Genomic DNA, 21,205 nt, shown 5'->3' with positions numbered 1-21,205 from the left:
CGGGGTTAGATACAGAGTAAAGCTCCCTCTACACTGTCCCTATCAAACACTCCAGGACAGGTACAGCACGGGGTTAGATACAGAGTAAAGCTCCCTCTACACTGTCCCCCATCAAACACTCCCAGGACAGGTACAGCACGGGGCTAGATACAGAGTAAAGCTCCCTCTGCACTGTCCCCCATCAAACACTCCCAGGACAGGTACAGCACGGGGTTAGATACAGAGTAAAGCTCCCTCTACACTGTCCCCCATCAAACACTCCCAGGACAGGGACAGCACGGGGTTAGATACAGAGTAAAGCTCCCTCTACACTGTCCCCCATCAAACACTCCCAGGACAGGTACAGCACGGGGTTAGATACAGAGTAAAGCTCCCTCTACACTGTCCCCATCAAACACTCCCAGGACAGGTACAGCACGGGGTTAGATACAGAGTAAAGCTCCCCCTGCACTGTCCCCATCAAACACTCCCAGGACAGGTACAGCACGGGGTTAGATACAGAGTAAAGCTCCCTCTACACTGTCCCCCATCAAACACTCCCAGGACAGGTACAGCACGGGGTTAGATACCGAGTAAAGCTCCCTCTGCACTGTCCCCCATCAAACACTCCCAGGACAGGTACAGCACAGGGTTAGATACAGGGTAAGTTCTGTGTGTGTCTACATTGTCCCCCATGCTGAATCATCATTCATTCTTGTTACTCTTTTACCGTTTAGATTTTCCGAGCTATTCCTGCAGGATATAACCTTTCCAAACAAGTGCTGGACCAGTACCTCACTCTGCTGAGCGATGACCCAGTGAGTGTTTCACACATTTCCCTTTCCCCTGTCTATGCGTCTCGGAGCTGTCCCTGTGTCCAATAGAAAACGTTAGCAGTGGACCAAAACACTCAGCGGATTAATCAGTCCCTGCTTTTTCTGATCTGAATTTCACTGCAGACATTGGGGGGTGTGTATTTACACACTGACCCGGGATGGGGGGGGGGGGTGTATTTACACACTGACCCGGGATGGGGGGGTGTGTATTTACACACTGACCCGGGATGGGGGGGGGGGGTGTATTTACACACTGACCCGGGATGGGGGGGGGGGGGTGTGTATTTACACACTGACCCGGGATGGGGGGGGGGGGGGTGTGTATTTACACACTGACCCGGGATGGGGGGGGGGGGGTGTGTATTTACACACTGACCCGGGATGGGGGGGGGGGGGTGTGTATTTACACACTGACCCGGGATGGGGGGGGGGGGGTGTATTTACACACTGACCCGGGATGGGGGGGTGTGTATTTACACACTGACCCGGGATGGGGGGGGTGTGTATTTACACACTGACCCGGGATGGGGGGGCTGTATTTACACACTGACCCGGGATGGGGGGGGTGTGTATTTACACACTGACCCGGGATGGGGGGGGGGGCTGTATTTACACACTGACCCGGGATGGGGGGGCTGTATTTACACACTGACCCGGGATGGGGGGGGGGGGCTGTATTTACACACTGACCCGGGATGGGGGGGGGGGTGTGTATTTACACACTGACCCGGGATGGGGGGGGGGGCTGTATTTACACACTGACCCGGGATGGGGGGGGGTGTATTTACACACTGACCCGGGATGGGGGGGGTGTGTATTTACACACTGACCCGGGATGGGGGGGTGTGTATTTACACACTGACCCGGGATGGGGGGGTGTGTATTTACACACTGACCCGGGATGGGGGGGCTGTATTTACACACTGACCCGGGATGGGGGGGGGTGTATTTACACACTGACCCGGGATGGGGGGGTGTGTATTTACACACTGACCCGGGATGGGGGGGTGTGTATTTACACACTGACCCGGGATGGGGGGGGTGTGTATTTACACACTGACCCGGGATGGGGGGGGGCTGTATTTACACACTGACCCGGGATGGGGGGGGTGTGTATTTACACACTGACCCGGGATGGGGGGGGTGTGTATTTACACACTGACCCGGGATGGGGGGGGGTGTATTTACACACTGACCCGGGATGGGGGGGTGTGTATTTACACACTGACCCGGGATGGGGGGGTGTGTATTTACACACTGACCCGGGATGGGGGGGTGTGTATTTACACACTGACCCGGGATGGGGGCTGTGTGTATTTACACACTGACCCGGGATGGGGGCTGTGTGTATTTACACACTGACCCGGGATGGGGGCTGTGTGTATTTACACACTGACCCGGGATGGGGGCTGTGTGTATTTACACACTGACCCGGGATGGGGGGGGGTGTATTTACACACTGACCCGGGATGGGGGGGTGTGTATTTACACACTGACCCGGGATGGGGGGGTGTGTATTTACACACTGACCCGGGATGGGGGGGGGTGTATTTACACACTGACCCGGGATGGGGGGGTGTGTATTTACACACTGACCCGGGATGGGGGGGGGTGTATTTACACACTGACCCGGGATGGGGGGGTGTGTATTTACACACTGACCCGGGATGGGGGGGGGTGTATTTACACACTGACCCGGGATGGGGGGGGGGTGTGTATTTACACACTGACCCGGGATGGGGGGGGGGTGTGTATTTACACACTGACCCGGGATGGGGGGGGTGTGTGTATTTACACACTGACCCAGGATGGGGGGGGGGGGTGTGTATTTACACACTGACACGGGATGGGGGGGTGTGTATTTACACACTGACCCGGGATGGGGGCTGTGTGTATTTACACACTGACCCGGGATGGGGGTGTGTGTATTTACACACTGACCCGGGATGGGGGGGGGTGTATTTACACACTGACCCGGGATGGGGGGGGGCCGGTGTATTTACACACTGACCCGGGATGGGGGGGGGCGGTGTATTTACACACTGACCCGGGATGGGGGGGGGTGTATTTACACACTGACCCGGGATGGGGGGGGGCCGGTGTATTTACACACTGACCCGGGATGGGGGGGGGCCGGTGTATTTACACACTGACCCGGGATGGGGGTGTGTGTATTTACACACTGACCCGGGATCGGGGGGGGCGGTGTATTTACACACTGACCCGGGATGGGGGCTGTGTGTATTTACACACTGACCCGGGATGGGGGGTGTGTATTTACACACTGACCCGGGATGGGGGATGTGTATTTACACACTGACCCGGGATGGGGGTGTGTGTATTTACACACTGACCCGGGATGGGGGGCGGTGTATTTACACACTGACCCGGGATGGGGGGGGTGTGTATTTACACACTGACCTGGGATGGGGGGGGTGTATTTACACACTGACCCGGGATGGGGTGGTGTATTTACACACTGACCCGGGATGTGGGGGTGTGTATTTACACACTGACCCGGGATGGGGTGGTGTATTTACACACTGAGCTGTGATGAGGGTGTGTGTATTTACACACTGACCCGGGATGGGGGGAGTGTGTATTTACACACTGACCCGGGATGGGGGGTGTGTGTATTTACACACTGACCCGGGATGGGGTGGTGTATTTACACACTGACCCGGGATGTGGGTGTGTGTATTTACACACTGACCCGGGATGGGGGCTGTGTGTATTTACACACTGACCCGGGATGGGGGTGTGTGTATTTACACACTGACCCGGGATGGGGGGTTGTGTATTTACACACTGACCCGGGATGGGGGTGTGTGTATTTACACACTGACCCGGGATGGGGGCTGTGTGTATTTACACACTGACCCGGGATGGGGGGTTGTGTATTTACACACTGACCCGGGATGGGGGTGTGTGTATTTACACACTGACCCGGGATGGGGGCTGTGTGTATTTACACACTGACCCGGGATGGGGGGTTGTGTATTTACACACTGACCCGGGATGGGGGGTTGTGTATTTACACACTGACCCGGGATGGGGGCTGTGTGTATTTACACACTGACCCGGGATGGGGGGAGTGTGTATTTACACACTGACCCGGGATGGGGGCTGTGTGTATTTACACACTGACCCGCGATGGGGGGTGTGTGTATTTACACACTGACCCGGGATGGGGGGGGGGGGTGTATTTACACACTGACCCGGGATGGGGGTGTGTGTATTTACACACTGACCCGGGATGGGGGGTGTGTGTATTTACACACTGACCCGGGATGGGGGCTGTGTGTATTTACACACTGACCCGGGATGGGGGCTGTGTGTATTTACACACTGACCCGGGATGGGGGGTGTGTGTATTTACACACTGACCCGGGATGGGGGCTGTGTGTATTTACACACTGACCCGGGATGGGGGCTGTGTGTATTTACACACTGACCCGGGATGGGGGCTGTGTGTATTTACACACTGACCCGGGATGGGGGTGTGTGTATTTACACACTGACCCGGGATGGGGGGTGTGTGTATTTACACACTGACCCGGGATGGGGTTGTGTGTATTTACACACTGACCCGGGATGGGGGGTGTGTGTATTTACACACTGACCCGGGATGGGGGGTGTGTGTATTTACACACTGACCCGGGATGGGGGGTGTGTGTATTTACACACTGACCCGGGATGGGGGGTGTGTGTATTTACACACTGACCCGGGATGGGGGCTGTGTGTATTTACACACTGACCCGGGATGGGGGGTGTGTGTATTTACACACTGACCCGGGATGGGGGGTGTGTGTATTTACACACTGACCCGGGATGGGGGTGTGTGTATTTACACACTGAGCTGTGATGGGGGTGTGTATTTACACACTGAGCTGTGATGAGGGTGTGTGTATTTACACACTGAGCTGTGATGAGGGTGTGTATTTACACACTGAGCTGTGATGAGGGTGTGTATTTACACACTGAGCTGTGATGGGGGTGTGTATTTACACACTGAGCTGTGATGGGGGTGTGTATTTACACACTGAGCTGTGATGAGGGTGTGTATTTACACACTGAGCTGTGATGAGGGTGTGTGTATTTACACACTGAGCTGTGATGAGGGTGTGTATTTACACACTGAGCTGTGATGAGGGTGTGTATTTACACACTGAGCTGTAATGAGGGTGTGTGTATTTACACACTGAGCTGTGATGAGGGTGTGTATTTACACACAGCTGTGATGAGGGTGTGTATTTACACACTGAGCTGTAATGAGGGTGTGTGTATTTACACACTGAGCTGTGAGGAGGGTGTGTGTATTTACACACTGAGCTGTGATGAGGGTGTGTATTTACACACTGAGCTGTAATGAGGGTGTGTGTATTTACACACTGAGCTGTGATGAGGGTGTGTATTTACACACAGCTGTGATGAGGGTGTGTATTTACACACTGAGCTGTGATGAGGGTGTGTGTATTTACACACTGAGCTGTGATGAGGGTGTGTATTTACACACTGAGCTGTGATGGGGGTGTGTATTTACACACTGAGCTGTGATGAGGGTGTGTATTTACACACTGAGCTGTGATGGGGGTGTGTATTTACACACTGAGCTGTGATGGGGGTGTGTATTTACACACTGAGCTGTGATGAGGGTGTGTATTTACACACTGAGCTGTGATGGGGGTGTGTATTTACACACTGAGCTGTGATGGGGGTGTGTATTTACACACTGAGCTGTGATGAGGGTGTGTATTTACACACTGAGCTGTGATGAGGGTGTGTATTTACACACTGAGCTGTGAGGAGGGTGTGTATTTACACACTGAGCTGTGATGAGGGTGTGTATTTACACACTGAGCTGTGAGGAGGGTGTGTGTATTTACACACTGAGCTGTGATGAGGGTGTGTGTATTTACACACTGAGCTGTGATGGGGGTGTGTATTTACACACACAGCTGTGATGAGGGTGTGTATTTACACACTGAGCTGTGATGAGGGTGTGTATTTACACACTGAGCTGTGATGGGGGTGTGTATTTACACACTGAGCTGTGATGAGGGTGTGTATTTACACACTGAGCTGTGATGAGGGTGTGTGTATTTACACACTGAGCTGTGATGGGGGTGTGTATTTACACACTGAGCTGTGATGAGGGTGTGTGTATTTACACACTGAGCTGTGATGGGGGTGTGTATTTACACACTGAGCTGTGAGGAGGGTGTGTATTTACACACTGAGCTGTGATGAGGGTGTGTATTTACACACTGAGCTGTGATGGGGGTGTGTATTTACACACTGAGCTGTGATGAGGGTGTGTGTATTTACACACTGAGCTGTGATGAGGGTGTGTATTTACACACTGAGCTGTGATGGGGGTGTGTATTTACACACTGAGCTGTGATGAGGGTGTGTGTATTTACACACTGAGCTGTGATGGGGGTGTGTATTTACACACTGAGCTGTGAGGAGGGTGTGTATTTACACACTGAGCTGTGATGAGGGTGTGTGTATTTACACACTGAGCTGTGATGGGGGTGTGTATTTACACACTGAGCTGTGATGAGGGTGTGTATTTACACACTGAGCTGTGATGGGGGTGTGTATTTACACACTGAGCTGTGATGGGGGTGTGTATTTACACACTGAGCTGTGATGAGGGTGTGTATTTACACACTGAGCTGTGATGGGGGTGTGTATTTACACACTGAGCTGTGATGGGGGTGTGTATTTACACACTGAGCTGTGATGAGGGTGTGTATTTACACACTGAGCTGTGATGAGGGTGTGTATTTACACACTGAGCTGTGATGAGGGTGTGTATTTACACACTGAGCTGTGATGAGGGTGTGTATTTACACACTGAGCTGTGATGGGTGTGTGTATTTACACACTGAGCTGTGATGGGGGTGTGTATTTACACACTGAGCTGTGATGGGGGTGTGTATTTACACACTGAGCTGTGATGGGGGTGTGTATTTACACACTGAGCTGTGATGAGGGTGTGTATTTACACACTGAGCTGTGAGGAGGGTGTGTATTTACACACTGAGCTGTGAGGAGGGTGTGTGTATTTACACACTGAGCTGTGATGAGGGTGTGTATTTACACACTGAGCTGTGAGGAGGGTGTGTGTATTTACACACTGAGCTGTGATGGGTGTGTGTATTTACACACTGAGCTGTGATGGGGGTGTGTATTTACACACTGAGCTGTGATGGGGGTGTGTATTTACACACTGAGCTGTGATGAGGGTGTGTATTTACACACTGAGCTGTGAGGAGGGTGTGTATTTACACACTGAGCTGTGAGGAGGGTGTGTGTATTTACACACTGAGCTGTGATGAGGGTGTGTATTTACACACTGAGCTGTGAGGAGGGTGTGTGTATTTACACACTGAGCTGTGATGAGGGTGTGTATTTACACACTGAGCTGTGAGGAGGGTGTGTGTATTTACACACTGAGCTGTGATGAGGGTGTGTATTTACACACTGAGCTGTGAGGAGGGTGTGTATTTACACACTGAGCTGTGATGGGGGTGTGTGTATTTACACACTGAGCTGTGATGAGGGTGTGTGTATTTACACACTGAGCTGTGATGAGGGTGTGTATTTACACACTGAGCTGTGATGAGGGTGTGTATTTACACACTGAGCTGTGATGAGGGTGTGTATTTACACACTGAGCTGTGATGAGGGTGTGTATTTACACACTGAGCTGTGATGGGTGTGTGTATTTACACACTGAGCTGTGAGGAGGGTGTGTGTATTTACACACTGAGCTGTGATGGGTGTGTGTATTTACACACTGAGCTGTAATGAGGGTGTGTATTTACACACTGAGCTGTGATGGGGGTGTGTGTATTTACACACTGAGCTGTAATGAGGGTGTGTATTTACACACTGAGCTGTAATGAGGGTGTGTATTTACACACTGAGCTGTGATGAGGGTGTGTATTTACACACTGAGCTGTGATGCGGGTGTGTGTATTTACACACTGAGCTGTGATGAGGGTGTGTATTTACACACTGAGCTGTGATGAGGGTGTGTATTTACACACTGAGCTGTGATGAGGGTGTGTATTTACACACTGAGCTGTGAGGAGGGTGTGTATTTACACACTGAGCTGTGAGGAGGGTGTGTGTATTTGCACACTGAGCTGTGATGAGGGTGTGTGTATTTACACACTGAGCTGTGATGAGGGTGTGTATTTACACACTGAGCTGTAATGAGGGTGTGTATTTACACACTGAGCTGTAATGAGGGTGTGTATTTACACACTGAGCTGTGATGAGGGTGTGTATTTACACACTGAGCTGTAATGAGGGTGTGTATTTACACACTGAGCTGTGATGGGGGTGTGTATTTACACACTGAGCTGTGATGAGGGTGTGTATTTACACACTGAGCTGTGATGAGGGTGTGTATTTACACACTGAGCTGTGATGAGGGTGTGTATTTACACACTGAGCTGTGAGGAGGGTGTGTATTTACACACTGAGCTGTGAGGAGGGTGTGTGTATTTACACACTGAGCTGTGAGGAGGGTGTGTGTATTTACACACTGAGCTGTGATGGGTGTGTGTATTTACACACTGAGCTGTGATGAGGGTGTGTATTTACACACTGAGCTGTGATGGGGGTGTGTATTTACACACTGAGCTGTGATGGGGGTGTGTATTTACACACTGAGCTGTGATGGGGGTGTGTATTTACACACTGAGCTGTGATGGGTGTGTGTATTTACACACTGAGCTGTGATGGGGGTGTGTATTTACACACTGAGCTGTGATGGGGGTGTGTATTTACACACTGAGCTGTGATGGGTGTGTGTATTTACACACTGAGCTGTGATGAGGGTGTGTATTTACACACTGAGCTGTGAGGAGGGTGTGTATTTACACACTGAGCTGTGAGGAGGGTGTGTATTTACACACTGACCCGTGATGGGGGGTGTGTATTTACACACTGAGCTGTGATGAGCGTGTGTGTATTTACACACTGAGCTGTGATGAGGGTGTGTGTATTTACACACTGAGCTGTGATGGGGGTGTGTATTTACACACTGAGCTGTGATGAGGGTGTGTGTATTTACACACTGAGCTGTGATGAGGGTGTGTATTTACACACTGAGCTGTGATGAGGGTGTGTGTATTTACACACTGAGCTGTGATGAGGGTGTGTATTTACACACTGAGCTGTGAGGAGGGTGTGTGTATTTACACACTGAGCTGTGATGAGGGTGTGTGTATTTACACACTGAGCTGTGAGGAGGGTGTGTGTATTTACACACTGAGCTGTGATGAGGGTGTGTATTTACACACTGAGCTGTGAGGAGGGTGTGTGTATTTACACACTGAGCTGTGATGAGGGTGTGTGTATTTACACACTGAGCTGTGATGAGGGTGTGTATTTACACACTGAGCTGTGATGAGGGTGTGTATTTACACACTGAGCTGTGATGAGGGTGTGTATTTACACACTGAGCTGTGATGAGGGTGTGTATTTACACACTGAGCTGTGATGAGGGTGTGTATTTACACACTGAGCTGTGATGAGGGTGTGTGTATTTACACACTGAGCTGTGATGAGGGTGTGTATTTACACACTGAGCTGTGAGGAGGGTGTGTGTATTTACACACTGAGCTGTGATGAGGGTGTGTGTATTTACACACTGAGCTGTGATGAGGGTGTGTATTTACACACTGAGCTGTGATGAGGGTGTGTATTTACACACTGAGCTGTGATGGGGGTGTGTATTTACACACTGAGCTGTGATGAGGGTGTGTGTATTTACACACTGAGCTGTGATGAGGGTGTGTATTTACACACTGAGCTGTGATGAGGGTGTGTGTATTTACACACTGAGCTGTGATGAGGGTGTGTATTTACACACTGAGCTGTGATGAGGGTGTGTATTGACACACTGAGCTGTGAGGAGGGTGTGTGTATTTACACACTGAGCTGTGATGAGGGTGTGTGTATTTACACACTGAGCTGTGATGAGGGTGTGTATTTACACACTGAGCTGTGATGAGGGTGTGTATTTACACACTGAGCTGTGATGGGGGTGTGTATTTACACACTGAGCTGTGATGAGGGTGTGTGTATTTACACACTGAGCTGTGATGAGGGTGTGTATTTACACACTGAGCTGTGATGAGCGTGTGTGTATTTACACACTGAGCTGTGATGAGGGTGTGTGTATTTACACACTGAGCTGTGATGAGGGTGTGTGTATTTACACACTGAGCTGTGATGAGGGTGTGTATTTACACACTGAGCTGTGATGAGGGTGTGTATTTACACACTGAGCTGTGATGAGGGTGTGTATTTACACACTGAGCTGTGATGAGGGTGTGTATTTACACACTGAGCTGTGAGGAGGGTGTGTATTTACACACTGAGCTGTGAGGAGGGTGTGTATTTACACACTGAGCTGTGAGGAGGGTGTGTATTTACACACTGAGCTGTGATGAGGGTGTGTATTTACACACTGAGCTGTGATGAGGGTGTGTGTATTTACACACTGAGCTGTGATGAGGGTGTGTATTTACACACTGAGCTGTGATGAGGGTGTGTATTTACACACTGAGCTGTGATGAGGGTGTGTATTTACACACTGAGCTGTGATGAGGGTGTGTATTTACACACTGAGCTGTGAGGAGGGTGTGTATTTACACACTGAGCTGTGATGAGGGTGTGTATTTACACACTGAGCTGTGATGGGGGTGTGTATTTACACACTGAGCTGTGATGAGGGTGTGTATTTACACACTGAGCTGTGATGGGGGTGTGTATTTACACACTGAGCTGTGATGAGGGTGTGTATTTACACACTGAGCTGTGATGAGGGTGTGTATTTACACACTGAGCTGTGATGAGGGTGTGTATTTACACACTGAGCTGTGATGAGGGTGTGTATTTACACACTGAGCTGTGAGGAGGGTGTGTATTTACACACTGAGCTGTGAGGAGGGTGTGTATTTACACACTGAGCTGTGATGAGGGTGTGTATTTACACACTGAGCTGTGATGAGGGTGTGTATTTACACACTGAGCTGTGAGGAGGGTGTGTATTTACACACTGAGCTGTGATGGGGGTGTGTATTTACACACTGAGCTGTGATGAGGGTGTGTATTTACACACTGAGCTGTGATGAGGGTGTGTGTATTTACACACTGAGCTGTGATGAGGGTGTGTGTATTTACACACAGCTGTGATGGGGGTGTGTGTATTTACACACTGAGCTGTGAGGAGGGTGTGTGTATTTACACACTGAGCTGTGATGGGTGTGTGTATTTACACACTGAGCTGTGAGGAGGGTGTGTGTATTTACACACTGAGCTGTGATGGGTGTGTGTATTTACACACTGAGCTGTGATGAGGGTGTGTATTTACACACTGAGCTGTGATGAGGGTGTGTATTTACACACTGAGCTGTGATGGGGGTGTGTATTTACACACTGAGCTGTGATGAGGGTGTGTGTATTTACACACTGAGCTGTGATGGGGGTGTGTATTTACACACTGAGCTGTGATGGGGGTGTGTATTTACACACTGAGCTGTGATGGGGGTGTGTATTTACACACTGAGCTGTGATGGGTGTGTGTATTTACACACTGAGCTGTGATGAGGGTGTGTATTTACACACTGAGCTGTGATGAGGGTGTGTGTATTTACACACTGAGCTGTGATGAGGGTGTGTATTTACACACTGAGCTGTGATGAGGGTGTGTATTTACACACTGAGCTGTGATGAGGGTGTGTATTTACACACTGAGCTGTGAGGAGGGTGTGTGTATTTACACACTGAGCTGTGAGGAGGGTGTGTATTTACACACTGAGCTGTGATGAGGGTGTGTATTTACACACAGCTGTAATGAGGGTGTGTGTATTTACACACTGAGCTGTGAGGAGGGTGTGTGTATTTACACACTGAGCTGTGATGAGGGTGTGTATTTACACACTGAGCTGTGATGAGGGTGTGTATTTACACACTGAGCTGTGATGAGGGTGTGTATTTACACACTGAGCTGTGATGAGGGTGTGTATTTACACACTGAGCTGTGATGAGGGTGTGTATTTACACACTGAGCTGTGAGGAGGGTGTGTATTTACACACTGAGCTGTGATGGGGGTGTGTATTTACACACTGAGCTGTGATGAGGGTGTGTGTATTTACACACTGAGCTGTGATGAGGGTGTGTATTTACACACTGAGCTGTGAGGAGGGTGTGTATTTACACACTGAGCTGTGAGGAGGGTGTGTGTATTTACACACTGAGCTGTGATGAGGGTGTGTATTTACACACTGAGCTGTGAGGAGGGTGTGTATTTACACACTGAGCTGTGAGGAGGGTGTGTATTTACACACTGAGCTGTGATGAGGGTGTGTATTTACACACTGAGCTGTGATGAGGGTGTGTATTTACACACTGAGCTGTGATGGGGGTGTGTATTTACACACTGAGCTGTGATGAGGGTGTGTATTTACACACTGAGCTGTGAGGAGGGTGTGTGTATTTACACACTGAGCTGTGATGAGGGTGTGTATTTACACACTGAGCTGTGATGAGGGTGTGTATTTACACACTGAGCTGTGATGGGTGTGTGTATTTACACACAGCTGTGATGAGGGTGTGTGTATTTACACACTGAGCTGTGATGAGGGTGTGTATTTACACACTGAGCTGTGATGGGTGTGTGTATTTACACACAGCTGTGAGGAGGGTGTGTGTATTTACACACTGAGCTGTGATGGGTGTGTGTATTTACACACTGAGCTGTAATGAGGGTGTGTATTTACACACTGAGCTGTGATGGGGGTGTGTGTATTTACACACTGAGCTGTAATGAGGGTGTGTATTTACACACTGAGCTGTGATGAGGGTGTGTATTTACACACTGAGCTGTGATGAGGGTGTGTATTTACACACTGAGCTGTGATGAGGGTGTGTATTTACACACTGAGCTGTGATGAGGGTGTGTATTTACACACTGAGCTGTGATGAGGGTGTGTATTTACACACTGAGCTGTAATGAGGGTGTGTATTTACACACTGAGCTGTGATGAGGGTGTGTATTTACACACTGAGCTGTGATGAGGGTGTGTATTTACACACTGAGCTGTGATGAGGGTGTGTATTTACACACTGAGCTGTGATGGGGGTGTGTATTTACACACTGAGCTGTGATGGGGGTGTGTATTTACACACTGAGCTGTGATGAGGGTGTGTATTTACACACTGAGCTGTGATGAGGGTGTGTATTTACACACTGAGCTGTGATGAGGGTGTGTATTTACACACTGAGCTGTGATGAGGGTGTGTATTTACACACTGAGCTGTGATGAGGGTGTGTATTTACACACTGAGCTGTGAGGAGGGTGTGTGTATTTACACACTGAGCTGTGAGGAGGGTGTGTGTATTTACACACTGAGCTGTGATGAGGGTGTGTGTATTTACACACTGAGCTGTGATGAGGGTGTGTATTTACACACTGAGCTGTGATGGGGGTGTGTATTTACACACTGAGCTGTGATGGGGGTGTGTATTTACACACTGAGCTGTGATGGGGGTGTGTATTTACACACTGAGCTGTGATGGGGGTGTGTATTTACACACTGAGCTGTGATGGGGGTGTGTATTTACACACTGAGCTGTGATGGGGGTGTGTATTTACACACTGAGCTGTGATGGGGGTGTGTATTTACACACTGAGCTGTGATGGGGGTGTGTATTTACACACTGAGCTGTGATGGGTGTGTGTATTTACACACTGAGCTGTGATGAGGGTGTGTATTTACACACTGAGCTGTGAGGAGGGTGTGTATTTACACACTGAGCTGTGAGGAGGGTGTGTATTTACACACTGACCCGTGATGGGGGGTGTGTGTATTTACACACTGAGCTGTGATGAGGGTGTGTATTTACACACTGACCCGTGATGGGGGGTGTGTGTATTTACACACTGAGCTGTGAGGAGGGTGTGTGTATTTACACACTGACCCGGGATGGGGGCTGTGTGTATTTACACACTGAGCTGTGATGGGGGTGTGTATTTACACACTGAGCTGTGATGGGGGTGTGTATTTACACACTGAGCTGTGAGGAGGGTGTGTATTTACACACTGAGCTGTGATGGGGGTGTGTATTTACACACTGAGCTGTGATGGGGGTGTGTATTTACACACTGAGCTGTGATGAGGGTGTGTGTATTTACACACTGAGCTGTGATGAGGGTGTGTGTATTTACACACTGAGCTGTGATGGGGGTGTGTATTTACACACTGACCCGGGATGGGGGGTGTGTGTATTTACACACTGACCCGGGATGGGGGGGGTGTGTATTTACACACTGACCCGGGATGGGGGGGGTGTGTATTTACACACTGAGCTGTGAGGAGGTTGTGTGTATTATTATGCGTGTGTTTTTGGGCCGGTTTATTCAGACACACTTCCTGTTGTATTGTCTAGTGGTTGGTTTATTGAATTGCTCTAACAAAAGGACTTCCTCTGCTTTCAGATGGAGTTTGTTGGCCGGTCGGGTGACAGTGGAGGTGGGATGTATGTAATCAGTATCCTTTTGAGTGATGTCTGTGGACCCAGCTCCCTCTGTTCATCCTGAACTCTCCAGAATCCATCTCATCATCTTTCAATCAGTGGCCCATAATCTTCACCTTGCTTCCGGCACCCCTGACTTCAACACAGAATTCTCCCGGTGCAGAAGGAGGCCATTCGGCCCCACTGTGACTGCTCCAGCTCTCTCAATGCGCATCGTGACTTTGTTCCATTCCCCTGGCTTTTCCCTGTACCCCCAGCCCATTGCAGCATGGCGGCACAGCGGGTTAGCACTGCTGCCTCACAGTGCCAGGGACCTGGGTTCGATTCCCGGCTTGGGTCACTGTCTGTGCGGAGTCTGCACGTTCTCCCCGTGTCTGCGTGGGTTTCCTCCGGGTGCTCCAGTTTCCTCCCACACTCCAAAGATGTGCAGGTTCGGTGGATTGGCCATGCTAAATTGCCCCTTAGTGTCGGGGATTAGCAGGGTAAATGTATGGGGATAGGACCTGGGTGGAGTTGTTGTTGGTGCAGACTCGATGGGCCAAATGGCCTCCTTCTCCACTGACGGATTCTATGTAACACCTGCCCCCTTGATATTCATTTAATACCTCAGCCATACCCCGGCTTCCATGTTGAAAATCCCTTTTTCGATCCCTAATTGAGTCCTCCTTTTATCACCTTTTTACTATTTAGATAGAATCATAGAATCCCTACAGTTCAGAAGGAGGCCATTCGGCCCATCGAGCCTGCACCGACCACAATCCCACCCAGGCCCTATCCCTGTAACCCCATATATTTACCCTGCTAACCCCCCTAACACTAAGGGGAATTTTAGCACAGCCAATGCACCCTAACCTGCACATCTTTGGAGTGAGAGGGGAAACCGGAGCACCCGGAGGAAACCCATGCAGACACGGGGGGAACGTGCAGACTCTGCACAGACAGTGACCCGAGTCGGGAATCGAACCCGGGTCCCTGGCGCTGCGAGGCAGCAGTGGCTAACCACTGTGCCACCATTTATGTGCCTATAGAAGATTTTGGGAATCCCCTTTATGTTGGCTGCCAGTCAGTATGCTGATGATTCCCTCTTTGCTTCTCGAATGAGTTTTATTACCTTCCCTCTGAACTTTCTGTATTCCTCTTGGTTCTCAACTGTATTTTCTACCTGACTCTGGTCATCAGCACACCTTTTCCTCAATCATTTCCATCGCCTGTTTTATTCAATCATCTCTGCATCTGTTTGCCCTACTTTTTCCTTTTCAAGGGAATATACCCTGACTGTGTCGGACTCAGTTAATGGTAGGGCGTTGGGGACAGTTACAGAACAAAGAGATCTAGGGGTACAGGTTCATAGCTCCTTGAAAGTGGAGTCACAGGTGGACAGAGTGGTGAAGAAGGCATTCGGCATGCTTGGTTTCATCGGTCAGGACAATGAATACAGGAGTTGGGACGTCTTGTTGAAGTTGTACAAGACGTTGGTAAGGCCACACTTGGAATACTGTGCACAGTTCTGGTCACCCTATTATAGAAAGGATATAATTAAACTAGAAAGAGTGCAGAAAGGATTTACTAGGATGCTACTGGGACTTGATGGATTGAGTTATAAGGAGAGGCTGGATAGACTGGGACCTTTTTCTCTGGAGTGTAGGAGGCTGAGGGGTGATCTTATAGAGGTCTGTAAAATAATGAGGGGCACAGATCAGCTAGATAGTCAATATCTTTTCCCAAAGGTAGGGGAGTCTAAAACTAAAGGGCATCTGTTTAAGGGGAGAGATACAAAAGTGTCCAGAGGAGCAATTTTTTCACACAGAGGGTGGTGAGTGTCTGGAATAAGCTGCCAGAGGCAGTAGTCGAGGCGGGTACAATTTTGTCTTTTAAGAAGCGTTTAGACAGTTACATGGGTACGATGGTTATAGAGGGATATGGGCCAAATGTGGGCAATTGGGACTATCTTAGGGATTTTTTTTTTAAAAAGGGCGGCATGGACAAGTTGGGCTGAAGGGCCTGTTTCCATGGTGTAAACCTCTATCACTCTGTAACAATTTCTATTTTGAAGGTAGCCCATTGTTCAGCTACAGTTTTCCTGCTGACCTCTCGTTCCAATCTAACCGGCCCAGCTCCGTTCTGACTCCGATGAAGTCCACTCTCCCCCAGTTAATTATTCTTACCCTGGATTCCCTATTATCCTTTCTTACTCTCATCCTAAACCTTATTGATACCATGATCCCTGTCTCCTTAATGACCCCCCACTGACACTTGGGATATAAAAGATTTCTTCATGAAAAGATGTACAAATATTTTCCAAGTGGATAAATAGATATCTCCCTGAGAGAGAGAGAGGGGACTGAGAGACACCAGTCACTGTACAGATATCTCCCTGAGAGAGAGGACTGAGAGACACCAGTCGGTGTACAGATATCTCCCTGAGAGAGAGGATTGAGAGACACCAGTCAGTGTACAGATATCTCCCTGAGAGAGAGAGGGGACTGAGAGACACCAGTCAGTGTACAGATATCTCCCTCCGAGAGAGAGAGGGGACTGAGAGACACCAGTCAGTGTACAGATATCACCCTGAGAGAGAGAGGGGACTGAGAGACACCAGTCAGTGTACAGATATCTCCCTGAGAGAGAGGACTGAGAGACACCAGTCAGTGTACAGATATCTCCCTGAGAGAGAGAGAGGGGACTGAGAGACACCAGTCAGTGTACAGATATCTCCCTGAGAGAAAGAGGGGACTGAGAGACACCAGTCAGTGTACAGATATCTCCCTCAGAGAGAGAGAGGGGACTGAGAGACACCAGTCAGTGTACAGATATCTCCCTGAGAGAGGGAGAGGGGACTGAGAGACACCAGTCAGTGTACAGATATCTCCCTGAGAGAGAGAGGGGACTGAGAGACACCAGTCAGTGTACAGATATCTCCCTGAGAGAGAGAGAGAGGACTGAGAGACACCAGTCAGTGTACAGATATCTCCCTGAGAGAGAGAGGGGACAGAGAGACACCAGTCAGTGTACAGATATCTCCCTGAGAGAGAGAGAGGGGACTGAGAGACACCAGTCAGTGTACAGATATCTCCCTGAGAGAGAGAGAGAGGACTGAGAGACACCAGTCAGTGTACAGATATCTCCCTGAGAGAGAGAGGGGACAGAGAGACACCAGTCAGTGTACAGATATCTCCCTGAGAGAGAGAGGGGACTGAGAGACACCAGTCAGTGTACAGATATCTCCCTGAGAGAGAGAGAGAGGACTGAGAGACACCAGTCAGTGTACAGATATCTCCCTGAGAGAGAGAGGGGACAGAGAGACACCAGTCAGTGTACAGATATCTCCCGGAGAGAGAGAGGGATTGAGAGACACCAGTCAGTGTACAGATATCTCCCTGAGAGAGAGAGAGGGGACTGAGAGACACCAGTCAGTGTACAGATATCTCCCTGAGAGAGAGAGGGGACTGAGAGACACCAGTCACTGTACAGATATCTCCCTGAGAGAGAGAGAGGATTGAGAGACACCAGTCAGTGTACAGATATCTCCCTGAGAGAGAGAGAGGGGACTGAGAGACACCAGTCAGTGTACAGATATCTCCCTGAGAGAGAGAGAGGGGACTGAGAGACACCAGTCAGTGTACAGATATCTCCCTGAGAGAGAGAGAGAGAGGGGGGACTGAGAGACACCAGTCAGTGTACAGATATCTCCCTGAGAGAGAGAGAGGGGACTGAGAGACACCAGTGAGTGTACAGATATCTCCCTGAGAGAGAGAGAGGGGACTGAGAGACACCAGTCAGTGTACAGATATCTCCCTGAGAGAGAGAGAGAGAGGGGGGACTGAGAGACACCAGTCAGTGTACAGATATCTCCCTGAGAGAGAGAGAGGGGACTGAGAGACACCAGTCAGTGTACAGATATCTCCCTGAGAGAGAGAGAGAGAGAGAGAGAGAGAGGGGACTGAGAGACACCAGTCAGTGTACAGATATCTCCCTCCGAGAGAGAGAGGGGACTGAGAGACACCAGTCAGTGTACAGATATCTCCCTGAGAGAGAGAGAGAGAGAGAGGGGACTGAGAGACACCAGTCAGTGTACAGATATCTCCCTCCGAGAGAGAGAGGGGACTGAGAGACACCAGTCAGTGTACAGATATCTCCCTGAGAGAGAGAGGGGACTGAGAGACACCAGTCAGTGTACAGATATCTCCCTGAGAGGTAGGACTGAGAGACACCAGTCAGTGTACAGATATCTCCCTGAGAGAGAGAGGGGACTGAGAGACACCAGTCAGTGTACAGATATCTCCCTGAGAGGTAGGGCTTAGAGACACCAGTCACTGTACAGATATCTCCCTGAGAGGTAGGGCTGAGAGACACCAGTAGGTGTACAGATGTCTCCCTGAGAGAGAGAGAGGGGACTGAGAGACACCAGTCAGTGTACAGATATCTCCCTGAGAGGGAGAGAGGGGACTGAGAGACACCAGTCAGTGTACAGATATCACCCTGCGAGGTAGGGCTGAGAGACACCAGTCAGTGTATAAATATCTCCCTGAGAGAGAGAGAGAGAGGGGACTGAGAGACACCAGTCAGTGTACAGATATCTCAGAGAGAGAGAGAGAGAGGGGGGACTGAGAGACACCAGTCTGTGTACAGATATCTCCCTGAGAGAGAGAGAGAGAGGGGACTGAGAGACACCCGTCAGTGTACAGATATCTCCCTGAGAGAGAGAGAGGGGACTGAGAGACACCAGTCAGTGTACAGATATCTCCCTGAGAGAGAGGGGACTGAGAGACACCAGTCAGTGTACAGATATCTCCCTGAGAGAGGGAGAGAGAGAGGGGACTGAGAGACACCAGTCAGTGTACAGATATCTCCCTGAGAGAGAGAGGGGACTGAGACACCAGTCAGTGTACAGATATCTCCCTGAGAGAGGGAGAGGGGACTGAGAGACACCAGTCAGTGTACAGATATCTCCCTGAGAGAGGGAGAGGGGACTGAGAGACACCAGTCAGTGTACAGATATCTCCCTGAGAGAGGGAGAGGGGACTGAGAGACACCAGTCAGTGTACAGATATCTCCCTGAGAGAGAGAGAGAGGGGACTGAGAGACACCAGTCAGTGTACAGATATCTCCCTGAGAGAGGGAGAGAGAGAGGGGACTGAGATACCACAATGCTGAAGTCTGTAACATTTGTAGGTGTCTGAATTCACCATGAAGGTTCCTGAACGCGGCACAGATCTCTATCGGGCACTTGCCTCACTTGCACGGGCTACAGTGGAGTCCGTCGTACAGGAAAGGTAAGTTGGTTTGTTTCAGAGGCCTTTTGACCCGTCATATCTGTGCTATCATCTTAAACAGCGTTTCGTGCCCTGTCTGCTATCCTTAAAAATGTGCAGTGGTTATCAGTGGAAACTCTTTCTGGTTTCACCTCCTCTGTAATCCCCGGGTGAAGAGACCAGGCCTGGGTGGAGGGCCCTGGGAACTCGCTGCCCTGTGTGTGTGTGGAGCTCAGTACCACACTGAGATCAGCTCACATCACAGGCCCGGGTGGGTCTGTGGGATCTTGCTGTACTGTGTGGAGCTCAGTACCACACTGAGATCAGCTCACATCACAGGCCCGGGTGGGTCTGTGGGATCTTGCTGTACTGTGTGGAGCTCAGTACCACACTGAGATCAGCTCACATCACAGGCCCGGGTGGGTCTGTGGGATCTTGCTGTACTGTGTGGAGCTCAGTACCACACTGAGATCAGCTCACATCACAGGCCCGGGTGGGTCTGTGGGATCTTGCTGTACTGTGTGGAGCTCAGTACCACACTGAGATCAGCTCACATCACAGGCCCGGGTGGGTCTGTGGGATCTTGCTGTGCTGTGTTTTCACTGAGATGTGTTATATTATTGGTACAGCCCCGAATGCTGAGGTTAATGGAACAAAGCTCCAGTTTGAGAGTATCATCTGTGTGAATGCAATGGTTTCAATGATTTGATTTGATTTATTATTGACACGTGTATTATCATACAGTGAAAAGTATTGTTTCTTGCGCGCTATACAGACAGAGCATACCGTTCATAGAGAAGGAAAGGAGAGAGTGCAGAATGTAGTGTTACAGTAATAGCTAGGGGTGTGGAGAAAGATCAACTTAATGCGAGGTCGGTCCATTCAAAACTCTGACGGCAGCAGGGAAGAAGCTGTTCTTGAATCAGTCGGTACGTGATCTCAGACTTTTGTATCTTTTTCCCGACGGAAGAAGGTGGAAGAGAGAATGTCCGGGGTGCGTGGGGTCCTTAATTATGCTGGCTACTTTTCCCGAGGCAGTGGGAAGTGTAGACAGAGTCAATGGATGGGAGGCTGGTTTGTGTGATGGATTGGGCTACATTCACGACCCTTTGTAGTTCCTTGCGGTCTTGGGCAGAGCAGGAGCCCCAGACCAAGCTGTGATACAACCAGAAGAATGCTTTCTATGGTGCATCTGTAAAAGTTGGTGAGAGTTGTAGTGGACATTCCGAATTTCCTTAGTCTTCTGAGAAAGTAGAGGCGTTGGTGGGGCTTTCTTAACTATAGTGTCGACATGGGGGGACCAGGACAGGTTGTTGGTGATCTGGACACCTAAAAACATGAAGCTCTCGACCCTTTCTACTTCGTCCCCGTTGATATAGACAGGGACATGTTCTCCTTTACGCTTCCTGAAGTCGATGACAATCTCCTTCGTTTTGTTGACATTGAGGAAGAGATTATTGTTGCCGCTCCAGTTCACCAGATTCTCTATCTCATTCCTGTACTCTGTCTCGTCATTGTGTGAGATCCGACCCACGACGGTGGTGTCGTCAGTAAATGGGATTGACTGTT

General features: G+C 49.8%; 1 long non-coding RNA gene across 1 annotated transcript; it reads left to right on the top strand.

Moving 5' to 3' along the window:
• Positions 1–714: 714 nt before the first annotated feature.
• LOC144491008 (uncharacterized) lies at positions 715–20,398 on the top strand. The gene is made up of 3 exons (XR_013497384.1): positions 715–797; positions 14,347–14,398; positions 19,597–20,398. It is a non-coding gene; the product is annotated as an uncharacterized LOC144491008 (long non-coding RNA).
• Positions 20,399–21,205: the final 807 nt, after the last annotated feature.

The sequence above is a fragment of the Mustelus asterias genome, unplaced genomic scaffold (assembly GCF_964213995.1).
Source record: "Mustelus asterias unplaced genomic scaffold, sMusAst1.hap1.1 HAP1_SCAFFOLD_4214, whole genome shotgun sequence".
In the NCBI taxonomy this organism is placed as follows: domain Eukaryota; kingdom Metazoa; phylum Chordata; class Chondrichthyes; order Carcharhiniformes; family Triakidae; genus Mustelus; species Mustelus asterias.
This window is presented reverse-complemented; position numbering and strand designations above follow the sequence as displayed.